Here is a 14,125-nt window from a genome sequence, read left to right on the forward strand (position 1 = left end):
TGAGATGGTGCCTTGGATGCTGGGACTATGTTTCCCACAAAGCACCTGGACAAATCTTTAAAAGTCCAATGGACGCACTCCAGGCTGTGGTCTTCTTGGTGGAGATGGTCCGGGTGAGCTCTTTTAACCTGCTGCTTTCCGGGAGTCCACTCCTTCCTCTTTCTGAAGCAAGGTAAAGTCCTTAGGGCTGTAGTTCCAGATTGTGCAGCAGTTTCAGTCCTTCAGATTGCAATCCTTTGGGTGCAGATCAGGTTTCCAGCAAGGCAGTCTTTCTTCTCCTTGTTGTTTCAGGCAGGGATTTGAGTTTTTCAGCACATCTCCCATATTTATCCAGGCTTCTGGCTAGCAGGGGGTGCACTCCTGTTCAATGGGGTGCAAGGTGCCACCCTCAATTGTGACAACTTCTCCTGAAGTGTGGCAAATTCTTGTGCCAGAAGGCACTGTACTTTAAAATCCAAAACGGAGAAACTCTCTCCTAATGCTTAAGACCTGACTCAGCCAACCCACTGGTGTGGCTAACTTTCCCTAGCACTCCCCTTCCAGCCCCTCTGTTAATTCAATTACTGGGGGTCCTGTATGGCTGTGGGTGCAGGAAGCAGGGGTGAGCCTGTGTTCTGTCCTGTCACTCTGGATTTTGGCATATAAGAAAAGCAAGTTCTATAACTTATTTTCCGTAATAGTTATACTAAATCCAACCCTGGCAGGCTGATGGTTTAATTGTGTCATTTTACATCTTTGAAATATTATTTTAACTAACTCCTATCAATGGGCATACTTTATTAAAGTATTCCTGTGTTAGCCTATTGAGCCAATATGCTACAATAGGGGAAAACTAAATTGGCAGTTTTCCCTCACCAGGGCATATAAAACATATTTTATAATGTCCTAGCTTATAGGTACAAGGCGCCCCATCCCTGGGGCACCTGGGGCAGACCTAAGGGATACCCTATATGTAACACTAAGATAGTTTAAAGCTATGGAAGTACCTTGAATTCCAAAGTCGAATTTGCATATAATTTTAATTTCAAGGCAGAGCTGACATTTAAACTGTCAGCAGGCAACATAGCAGTGCACACTTAAGTGCATTAAATCTACAGGGCCTCTAAGCCTACATTCCCTACCATATGCTAGGGACTTACATGTAGGTTGTCAGTACCAATTGTAATTATACCTAATTACCATCTACCTTTTACACAAAGCACAGGCCCTTGGCCTGGTTAGCGGAGCCCAGAGCACAATCAGAGTCGGAAAACCAATTATCTAGTAGTCAAAATGTGGGCACAAAGTGAGGGAACACTGCAAAAAGCCCTGATTTCTCACAGACCTGTTTTGACAATTAAATGTGTGAATGTGTTTGTTCCTAGATCTAATCGAGTGCTCTAGTAATACCCAAATCAACTTTTTGAGGTTCTCAATAGAGAACATAGATTGTTATTCTTTTATAATGGATTTTGAAAGGTCCATTTGCTCCTGCACTTTCACCCCTCCCCTAACTGGTATCTAAAAGTTCCAGGTGCCAATCACTAGATGGATCTAAATACTACCTGCTTACAGTTTAACCATGAAGTCGTAATGCAAATTCTACCTTAGACATATTCAACGTCTCAACTAAGAACTGGTACTGAATTCTACCTCAAAACCATAGATGACAAAATTGTGGTTTAGAAAAGTGTAGTACTGTTTTATGTCAGAGTATCATGATCCAGAACTGCGCATCTTGAAGATCATCAAGGTCTATACATCTGGAGTTAAGTATAGTAAACATGTCCTTACATTTAACAAACCAATATACAATCCCTCATAAGATCATAAGAGGGCCTAACAAGGATTGCCCAATGCCAAAATATTAACCTATTATAGAAATCTGCAAGCGCTGATGTAACACAATACTTGTTTAAAGGCTACAACACAGCATAATATCAATGCATCCTTTAAGGCCCATTGGCTTGAACATATGAATTGCACAATAAATCAGTAATTATTACCGGCCTGCTGCCTTTGCTGTAACTTTCTACAATAATTAGATTAGAACTATGGTTTCTGCCATAGTGTGTCCCAAAGAAGCAATCAGACATAACCTTTATTGTGACTTGTCACTATAATCAACTTAAGCCTAGTGTATTAAGCATAACCTTTAGCAAAAGGCAATGATCATGCATACAGTCATAAAAGTACAATCATACAAAATTACAATTGGCAAAATAATATTCACAACCTAAAATGGCTTAGTGAGGATTATCACAGTGCAGATCTCTATCAACAGGGTTAGTCAGAAGAGGTAGTCGACACGACAATCTTTGGCTACAATGGATTTCTATCAGATTCCTTATATCTAACCACCTATGTCAGGCTTTAAACACAGTTTATTAATAATCCACCCATAAAGGCCTGTTGGCTTTAACATATGCTTTCATAAAAAACTGTTAATGCCTATTACCTTTGGCATGATTTGTCTTGATAAGCAGATATGGGCTATAGCTTTTGACATAACATTTCCCAAAGAATCAAATGGGCCGACGTCTCTCATTGTCTTGCCACAGAAAAACCGAAACAAGCACTCTTTTATGGTCAAAGCACACACCTTCTGCTCAATGAAAGGCTTGTAGAAAGGACGATTAATATTGGGTAAAGCATAATCTCATTTGTCAGTATTGCTTCTTAATGCTCTTTTTCTATTTACCACATAAGGTCTGCTAATAGGTGCATTGTCAAGCCAGACTAAGAAGTGAAGATAACTTAATTGTCCTATGTTCATTTTAGTAAAGTAACACAATGCAATTGACATGTCCAGGAGTAAATTACCAAAACCAAGGCAGCAGTGTTTTATTTAAAGACAAAATACCCAAATAAAAATGATCATATGCATTTTTGTCCTACAATCTATTTATTTAATGAGCAAATTACATACTGCGTCAGTCTAAAAGTGTAACACATATAATTACCTTGACCAGACATGTAAACAGAATCTCCGAATAGATCAGATAGACCTGGTTTACGAGAAACAGTGGCCGGTAATTTGCTGCTAGGAGGTGAACTTTTTCAGGTGTTGTGAGCACATCAAGCATGGCTTCTGATATTGTTCTACTGATCTTTCCCTGGAGGTGAAAAGTAAAAGAGAAAAGGGATTAATTGTTAAATCTGCAAGAACACTGCTATAATTTCTGAAGTAAATTAGTCAGGGACACAGACCGCCCTCCAGATCTAGGACTTTTCACATACAGTAGGAAACAAAGAGATCCTGTTATTCACACAGTAAATTTATTCAAATGCAATGTTTGGTCATAAATACGTTCTAGGAAACATAATCCATTTTGATTCAAAGTGCTTGGGCCAGACACTGTCACATTTGAAGTGAAACAAAACAAACCTCTTTTCAACATGCAATGCTTTTTCAGCAGTTATGTTCCATTAAACTGTGATTGTGTAATTTGCTGTTTATTTGTGTGGTATCAGAGCAAACTTTTTTTATGCATTAAGGGTATTATATATTTCTGTATTTTGATTTTAAAATTAGATAACACTAGTTCTTCAATCCAATTGTTTACAGTGATTACCTTTAAATTAGAATTTCTAAAGGAAGCGATTCAAACAATCTAATTTTCTACTTTATTGAAAGTAATTAAATAGATACATATGTATATTTAAATATATATTTATATAATTTAAGGTGATTATTGCCTTTCTAAGAGACTGTGATCATTAAACATATATCTATCATACATTCGAAACTAATGTTACAGAAATATCAATTCCCGACACATCCACTGATTTCCTTAAACAAAACACCATCATCTTTATCTGCAACAATGAAATGTATGTAAATGGAGGCAAAGTTTTGGTTATGAGATTCAAATAGGATACATAGTTGAGCTGTGTATGTATTAGATTCTAAACACAGGTTCTATTAATTGGCATGATGGGTGTAGGAAAGCATGAATTGAAGAAATCTGTTTGGAACATGAAACAGGCACCACACATCTGACTGTGTTAAGTGCTGAACAATAGTGGGTGTTACTTTCTGGTCTTAGGTGGAAACAACTAGCCACAAAAATTATCATAAAAGACAGGACTGGCATGTTGATGCGACCAATAAAAGGAAATACAATACTGCAGGTGGAAAAACAAACTTTTCTTCAAAGTCATTGGGATAGCCAAATATAGGCTTAAATGGTGGATTGTAAGAAGTCAAACATCCTTTTGCATCATAAGTGACCTTAATACTGTATTTGAAAGATGTAATTCAGGTTTGAGTGGGGCAAAACTAAGGTATTTACATGAAAGGGAAGTAAAAAAAAACACATTTAGATTAGTATTGCAAACTTCAAAAGTCTTAATGTTCGCTTTGTATGTTGCAAGTGGCCTCATATTGCATTTAAATGTTAAGACTACAGTAAACAAAATGACAATCTTATAGCATTGACTATTATAATGAAAACAATAAATTCTCTTTACTGCAGCTTATGGTATCAGCACATGATTCATATAACATACATACAATTCCATTACTTTGTTAACATGTGACTTGTACATAATGTTACACTTCACAAGTTTAATATATGATTTATCTTTGTCTCACCAGTGTTTCTGAAGTTTTTTGCAGTTATGCCGAACTAACTATGCTTCTTGCATTTAATTGTTTGGTGTAATACAAATGTAATACCCTACATAATTCAAGGCCTGAGCCACTAGAACCTTAAAAAGATCGATTACTGATAAAACACACCAGAAATGTTTTTTAAGCTGTGTAAATGTAAAACAGAGATCGGTATATTTTCAGTAAGGGATGTTGAATATCCGGGAATGAGACAAAAAAGTACACTCAAGTAGGGAATACTACTCCACAACAGTCATACATATCCCTCTTTACCCATTGCTTTGAAAGATGCAGGTGTTCAAGAGCACTAAAGGAGACACCCACAGCATCATTATAAAACAGGGTAACATTTAATCCATTTAATATTTTATTCAGAGACTCAGAAAATACGTATTTAAAATAATAACACAATTTCCATAGCTGGGATTAAGATGTCGAACTAGAAAGACAGGATCAATGCAAAAAGACGCCCATATCTGATCACTCTAGTTTGCCGTACTGTTGTAGATAGAATGATGCATTCCATCTTAAAACACCATCCCTAGCTTAATTAACAAAGTAGCCGTTTCCTAATAACACTAAATGACAATACCATCTGAATATGTATTAACCCCAAACAGGTTTGCTTTCTCTGCACCTCGCTTTTGATCTGTATTTTTGTCTTAGCCCTCATGACCACACAGGAGAGGGACAACTGGCACCTGCCCCAGTGCCTTTTCCTGCTCATAGAGATGGGTGCCAGGTGACCCGCTTCTCCATACCCCACTGATTGTCAAAAACCACTAAGAAGTGGTTCATGTACCACCCACTCCGGTGCTCTGTTGACAATAGGGGAACAGGGCACAGGAGTGGGTTCCAGCTGATCTACTCCTCATTTGCCCACAACATTGTGTTCCTTTTTATCACTACTTTTGTCTAGGGCAACAGCAAAGTGTTCTCCCATCAGACAGAAAAAATCCTGCTTCACACTATCCTCTGTGATCTGGCTGTACAAAGAGACTTTCACATTTGGAATCCCAGTGGAGAAGGATGCATTCCGTATACATTTTTTTCAGACTGGATCACTAATACCTAGATGATTGTCTGCTTTGTCTACTATCAATTGACATCATTTCCCAATACAGAGAACACATCTTTATTTGATCAGCAAAATAAAAAGAATAAAGAAATCTCAAAAGTGAGTCTCAGTCCATAGTGATGCTTCAGCATCAATGTTTTTATATACCTTCCTCGTTGCACTAATTAAAACTTACAAATTAGCAAAACGTGCACAGTACTTTGAATCGATAACTCATCACAGGGACAACACGTTTGTATACCAGACCAATCATTTATGATGGGCATAATGGGAAATAAGACCTGGAGGTGGAATATAGTAACTAATGGCAGGCATAAGGGTGACGCAGGCCCTTTCACATGGAGCTTGCCCCATGTGAAAAGAACAGAGCTGGAGATGTGTCACACTTCAGACAAAACTCTAGCAATGCATCACTTTTGTGCAGACAGATACGTCAGTAGTATCTGTCATTCCTTGCAACATGATGCGTCATACAGAAAATATGACGAATCATTCGTGTCGCAAGGAGGACGCACCGAGAAGTGTCACATCGCGCTTTCACGCAGCGATGCAACACTTCTCATAAATGAGGCCCATAATATTTATTATATATATATATATATATATATATATATATATATATATATATATATATATATATATATAATAAATATTGTAAAAGGACTAAGATAACACTCCACCGTGATCAGGAACTACGGTTCGAAACGCGTAGGAGTAAACCACGATTTGAATAAACAACATTGTACCATCAAGAGGAGGGCCGTGCTATTATTTTGTGATAATATATATATATAGATATATGTAAATATATCTATATATATATATATTCTTTTAATCCCCCTAAAAGCCTAAAATGAACTTTACTACCCCAATACCCATGCTCACTTAAATTCCTAAAATTAACTTACCACCCCAATACCCATACCACCTAAAACTTAAAATTACCCTTATCCACCCTGAATCCCTAAATTTCCATTAACACCCCAAAACCCATACCCCCATAACACTAAAATGAATTTTGGCACTCCAAAACCCATACCTATCCTGAACCCTAAAATTACCCTCAGCACCCCAAAACCCATACCTACACTGAACACTAACATTACCCTTGGCACCCCAAAACCCATACCTCTCTGAACCCTAAATTTATCTTTGACACCCCAAAAGCCATACCTACCCTGAACCATAAAATTACCCGTGGCACACCAAAACCCATACCCAACCAAAACCCTGAAATTATCATTGGCACCTAAAAACCTGTACCCACCGTGAACTCTAAAATTACCCTTAACACCCAAAAACCCATACTCACCCTGAACCCTAAAATTGCCCTTAGCACCCCAAAACCCATACCCACCCTGAACCCTAAAATTACCCTTAGCACCCCAAAACCCATATCACCCTAAATCCTAAAATTACCCATGGCACCCCAAAACCCAAACCAACCCTAAACCCTATACTTACCTTATACTTACATGTAAAACACATATGCCTTTACCATTCATGCCTTTACAACGAAATTCGTTGTAAAGACATGTGGTAAAGGCATATGCGTTGTAATGCTATGCGTTGTAAAGGCATATGTTGTATCAAATTCCTTGTAATGGCTGTTTACCCCAAATATTTGATAACAATTTGCTTCACGCTTTCCCTCTTGCGCCTGCCTTCCTCCGGGTTAAGGACATTTAGGTGATTTAAGTCCCCTCTTTGCTAGTCCACTTACGTTTCTCAGGGTCAGTAAAAATTCAGGTTTGCACAGACCAGTCAGCACAAATCTCTTTCACGTCCCTCAGACATGAGATTTTATGTGGGAAATCAAGCAAAAGGCAGTCTTACACAATTAATCTGTTAAAGGAAGCTTTTTCTTGTGTCAAAATCTTACACCACAGTAAGAGAGGGTGCAATTGAATAGGATCTTCCAGATAACTTAAAGCCATCTTTTGATGAATGACAAAAGTAGAGGAAGTATGGGATGTTGTGAGTAACCACCTCAGGAACCTGTTTTTGAGCTCCTGCAGGGAACTAATTAATGCATAGCCCGAACGCCTGCCCCATAAGTGACAATAGTAACACACTTGGGTGCCGATCACGATCCGGCAAAAAATTCCCCCGTGCGACTCGTATCGGGTCTTTTTACCGTACGAATCGTACAAGTGCCGTACGAACTGGCAATCACGATTCGCATGGTAAAAAGTCCATACGAACCGCACTGGGAATCATTCCCCACACGTCCTCGGGTCGGAAAATGTGTCCGACACGTCCTCGGACGATTTACCTTACAAACGTGAAAATCCAAGTCCGACCGAGGAATCACGATCCATCCCGTGCGTCCGAGCGTACAACCGTATGGAAAAAACACCGTCCGCACCGAACACCTATAGCAACCATGGAGTCATGTGCCCGCATACGCGCCCAACACTCCCCCCAGCCCCCGTACGTCCGACACGTACCCCCGTATATGTATACCCCCACCCGTCTAGGTACACCCCAGTACGCTCCAGTCGTACCCCCACCCCAGTACGTGTCGTACCACCGTCAATGTACACCCCCCCACCCCTGTACGTGTCGTACCACCGTCTATGTACACCCCCCCACCCCAGTACGTGTCGTACCACCGTCAATGTACACCCCCCCACCCCTGTACGTGTCGTACCACCGTCTATGTACACCCCAGTACGTTCCAGTCGTACCCCCACCCCAGTACGTGTCGTACCACCGTCAATGTACACCCCCCCACCCCTGTACGTGTCGTACCACCATCAATGTACACCCCCCCACCCCTGTACGTGTCGTACCACCGTCTATGTACACCCCAGTACGTTCCAGTCGTACCCCCACCCCAGTACGTGTCGTACCACCGTGAACCTACACCCCAGTACGTTCCAGTCGTACCCCCACCCCAGTACGTGTCGTACCACCGTCAATGTACACCCCCCCACCCCTGTACGTGTCGTACCACCGTCAATGTACACCCCCCCACCCCTGTACGTGTCGTACCACCGTCTATGTACACCCCAGTACGTTCCAGTCGTACCCCCACCCCAGTACGTGTCGTACCACCGTGAACCTACACCCCAGTACGTTCGAGCCCCACCCCCACCCCAGTACGTGTCATACCCCCGTGTACCTACACCCCAGTACGTGTCGTACCGACGTCAATGTACACCCCCCCACCCCTGTACGTGTCGTACCACCGTCCATGTACACCCCAGTAGTTCCTGGCGCACCCCCAACACAACCTCCTAAGTACGGAGCGCACCCCATGCCCCAACATCACAACCGCATGTACGAGTCGTACAAAGCCACACACAAGGACATAATCGTACAACCAAATGGCCCATGTACACACCGTACACACGCTCAAAACGCACGTACACAACAAGGACAAAACAAAACAACACAAGAATACACCATTCGAAAGGCACACAGCCACTAAACATGGCCAACAACCACTAAAATAACACAATCACTGACCTGCAACTGTCAAAAACAAACAGAGGCCCAATACACCACCACTCCTTATAACACACCCACCCAAAATTCAAACACTGCCACACCCACCCATGGACCAATAAAAAGGGCCCACACACACAAACCATGAGCCTTTGCAACAGACTCACTGCTGCCAGACACCACAGAACCAGACTACAAGCTACACCACACCTTACACTTGCACACCTTCACACGACCACCCTCACAAACACCCTCTCATCACATTCACACACACACACAACCATCCACACCCCCCCCCCAACATCCACACACCCCCCCCACCCACACCATCCCCACCCACACCCCTCACCATGCCCACTACCAAGAATCCAAAGTTCAGTCACCGAGAGTTGGAGGTCCTTGTTGATCAAATCCTCAGAGTTGAGCCACAGATCTTTGGAACATTGGTCAGAAGCACCAGCCAGGCAGCCAAAACAGCCATGTGGCAGACCATCGTCGATGCTGTGAATGCCGTTGCGGACACCAGGAGGACCAAGCAGGATTGCCAGAACAGGTGGTACGATCTGCGGAGGAGGGTCAGAGCCAAGAGGCAGGAGGAACACGACCAGGCCAACGCCACCGGAGGAGGGCCCTCCCGCAGACCCGTACAGTACCATCCCTGGGAGGAGAGGGTGATGGCCATACTGCCGGTGGAGGCAGTTGAAGGAGTAGAAGGACTCCGAGACCCGGGTGAGTACACAAACAACGCACCTCACATGGGGGGAACTGCAACCACAACCAAAATTATTAACAGGCACGCAACCACCACAAGCCATCGCATGACTCAACCACACTCCATGAGCAGGCACATGCCACTGCTGCCACCATGCCCCATGCACCCAGCTGGACAATGTCAAGTCACAGGCCACAGAAGACAACAACACATGACACGGTAACCCGGATGGCGGGAGGCTGGGCACAAAAAATCACATAGTGCGACTCCAAAGCAGACAACAATGCCCTCTGCCCATATGGCCTAGGTCACAGCCAGACAAACACTGTGTCCCAACACAGGAATGACTTGCCAGCAAATGGCGGACGCCTTGCATCAACACATGGGGGTGAAGGCACTGTTTTGCACATGACAGCAGATAATGAACAGCCAACATTGTGAAAGAGTGGCAGCACACACCACCACAGCAGCAGCGCACAGACACACAGCAGACAAAATGGGTGCCTGGAGATCAGAAACAAACTCACATCAACAGGCCAAGGGCCACTCAAAGATCTGCCAACAGTGTGTGCCCAGGAAGCTGGGCCAAGGTGACAGAGGGTGACACACGGAGGGAGGGAGAGGGGGACAGAGAGGGAGGGAGAGGGGGACAGAGGGAGGGAGAGGGGGACAGAGATGGAGGGAGAGGGGGACAGAGAGGGAGGGAGAGGGGGACAGAGAGGGAGGGAGAGGGGGACAGAGAGGGAGGGAGACGGACAGAGGGAGGAGGCTGACACACGGAGGGAGGGAGAGGGGGACAGAGAGGGAGGGAGAGGGGGACAGAGAGGGAGGGAGAGGGGGACAGAGAGGGAGGGAGAGGGGGACAGAGAAGGAGGGAGACACAGGGAGAGCAAATCAGTCCTTTGGTGTGTGGGAATGTCTGCTCGTCAGCAGGTGGACTGCGTGCATGTAGACAAGGGTGGCCAGTGCCAGAACCCCCCCTCTTCATCATGGCAAAACGCAGGGCCATGTCCCAACCTGTACACGAGCACAAGGACAGCCACTTGCATCATATAAGTGTGTGGATCCACTCCATGTGCACATGTACAGTGCTACAAGGAAGGCGCAAATGCATGGCTCGCCACACCTGAACACTCCACTGCTGACTGCAGTCACACTTGACGCAGCAAGTAAGACTGTGCCACACATAGTTAAAGGGGCCAAATTGGTGCCCAAGGGACACACCCATGCACAAGTGCACTGTGAGTGGAATGCAAGACAGATCCTAATTCCAAGAGGAAATGTGCCAACTTTGAAACGGATGAAACATGGATGTTGCATGGACCAAAATTAACATTTTCTCTCTCACACACAGGTCAACGTCGTGCTGCACCCCCCAACACTGGGGGGGAACACTCACAGGACCCGGATCTGCAGGAGACCGATCCCACCGGCAGCGACCACTCTCACCACTCTGCGGACGACCCCGACCGACCTGGCCCCTCTGGTGTCCAACCACCTGCAGCACCTGCGTCAGGTACAACCGTGCCAACCACCACCCCCACTCCTGCCACATCCCAGGAGACACCCAGGATCCCTGCCCCAACACCACAATGCAGCCAGGCTCGCCAGGAGGGACACGGTGTCCCGGGCACCCAGGAGGAGGCAGGCGACAACGCCAATGCCACCCCTCAGGGGTCCCGGAGACCCGATGTGCCCACAAGTGCAGGCCAGACGCAAGTGGGCAGGGGTGGTGGGAGTGGAGGACGGCGGAGGCGCGAGCCTGACCAGTTGGCTGGGGATCCGGTATTTTCCCATGTCCGTAACATCCTGGACTCATACCGGCAGGACACCACGGGCATGGCCCAGGTTGTGTCCGTCCTCGAGGGGATCAAGGTCCAGCAGGCCCAGCAACATGCGGAGCTAATAGCCTGTCTACAGGTACACCAACGGAGGATGGAGGACAGACAGGCTGAGCAAGTGACGGCGTCCCAGGGGATTCACGCTACACTCCGTCGGATGGCCGACACCATGGCCGACCCTCCCTGTGCCAGAAGGCGGAGAACATCACCACCCACAGGGAGGGATCAGGAGGAGGAGGAGGAAACATCCGACGGAGCATCCCAGACGTCGTCACGGCCTGCTGCTGAGGTTCCCCGCAGGAAGCCGGGTCGTCCACGGAAAGGACCGTGAGGGTGGCTGCTACATCACCATCTCCCAGGACACCTGGCCTGGCACCTGGCCCACTGGAGCAACAGCATCACAGCATCAAGAGACATTCTCTGCCACATGGCCCTGCTGGTCACTGGCTGACCAATGTTGACAAAGACTGTGGCATGGACTCTGAGGATTTCCAATGGCAAGGACACCAACTCCCCTACTGAACTTTGGATTCCCTAATCCCGGAAAGCCCCTCACTTTGTCCCCCCCCCCCAATAATAAATCACACTATTAAGAGTAGATGCCTGCTGGTAGCATTATTACCTAACATGTGTCTTGTACAGTCTAAACATGCCTGAGTCATCTGTTCACTTCAACCATCCACACCCTGGGGCCTGAGTCTGGCACAGGACACATGGGTCACAGTTTATTAGGCAAGACAGACATGGAGCACCATACACACCCGTGATGGTCAGAACCAGCTGAGGGGGTGTCCGAACAACCGTGCTGACAGACACATTGAGTACAGCAACAGTCATGCGCAGAGGTCAGGGATCCTGGCCAGTGTCCTGGGGGGCACCCAGGTATGTGTAGACAGGTGGCAGAACCATGTCCTGCAAGCTTGAGTCCGGTGGATGCAGAGAATGGGGTCATGGACAACGTTGGATGCATGGGGATGGCACATGTCACAATACCCACACAGTCATGGACATCATGCCCAATACACAGTCTCAGCACACACACACAGCTTGCATCTTGCCACTCGACACATTGACACATAGCCACAATCAGGGAATACCATGCCAGACATGCAGGATGCACCGTGCCAACACACCAGCATTGACTGAGAAGAGGCACCTTGGAGGCATAGGGACACCTTTATTAGTCATGTTTTTGGGATTGCAGAGGCAACTTGAAGTACACATGAACACATCATGTGGAGTAACATGTGGGTCCAACACTGGCACCCCCCTTCTGCAGCACAAATGCGTGATAGCCATGGAACTGGCACACAAGCGTCGGCTAACAGCTAAACACCCACAGCTGCTCACGGAGAGCCTGCCATACACCATAGATCCGCTGATGTGGAAGTCCCACGCCATGTAAAGACAATGTTAACCGTATGTGTCCGAGGGCAGTGTCACACACATTGATGCCATCATCACAATCCACTATCCCATCACTGATGACTGACAACCAGGCAGCCCATCTATTCAGGTGTACCCAGCTGCATGTCGTGTCCCATGGGGATGCCACATGTCTGCAGAGGAACCAAACCCCGACCGGGGCAGTGTGCACACATCGTGAACAACTGCCACACCCAATACACCCCAGATGCATCACTTACCCCATGGAGACTTCCAAACGTGTCCGTGCCTGTAACGCTGAGTCAGCCCACGATGTCATGTCCATGAGGAATAGCAGTGCCACAACAATGCAACCAGCAAACGGCATGCGCAGGTACCTGGGGAAGAGAGACACACAAGAAGTCAGCCACAAAAAGCACAGCCACTTGCATGTGCATTTACTCGACACATGTATGGATGACAACATGCTAGGTCACAATTATGACTGGGGAAATACTACCATCACTGCCACCATCACTCCAGTGACACACCCACACACACCTCTGACCCACGTGCCATACATGCAGGTGGAGACACACATCACAACGCATGCCACACGGGGACCAATGCGTGCACACTCAGACCCTGGTACTCACCACTAAGCAAAGAAGTCGCGTATGAGCCGAGTCCGGATGTCCTCTTGCGGCTCCACATCCTCCACATCACTAGCCCCATTGCCAAGCCCTTCGTCCTCCACGGGTGGATGGTCCTCGTCATGTTGATTCAGGATGAGTGGCACAGCTCTTTCAACTGCCATGTTGTGCAGCATGCAGCAGACCATGAAGATCTTGCAGACCTTCGCCGGGGCATAAGGGAGTGCACCGCCGGTCTTGTGGAGGCACCGGAATCGGCTCTTCAGCATGCCAAACGTCCTCTCTATCACTCGCCTTGTCCGGCCATGGGCGGTGTTATAGCGGAGCTGGGCCGGCGTGATGGGGTTGCGGAGAGGTGTCAGCAGCCAAGGCATGTTGGGATAGCCAGCGTCCCCTACATGGGAAGCACATGGACATCGTTAGAACTGG

The 14,125-nt window shown here is 46.2% G+C and overlaps 1 protein-coding gene across 3 annotated transcripts in view; it reads right to left on the reverse strand.

Annotated features, from left to right (window-relative positions):
* LRFN5 (leucine rich repeat and fibronectin type III domain containing 5) overlaps positions 1 to 14,125 on the reverse strand; it is a 1,003,469-nt gene that overhangs the window by 693,081 nt on the left and 296,263 nt on the right. For all 3 annotated transcript variants that reach the window (XM_085626949.1, XM_085626948.1, XM_085626947.1), the window contains one exon: positions 2,943 to 3,095. The gene's annotated coding sequence lies outside the window, so the exon portion shown is untranslated. The remainder of the gene's footprint in view (positions 1 to 2,942; positions 3,096 to 14,125) is intronic.

The sequence above is a fragment of the Triturus cristatus genome, chromosome 9 (assembly GCF_964204655.1).
Source record: "Triturus cristatus chromosome 9, aTriCri1.1, whole genome shotgun sequence".
Classification (NCBI taxonomy): Eukaryota; Metazoa; Chordata; class Amphibia; order Caudata; family Salamandridae; genus Triturus; species Triturus cristatus.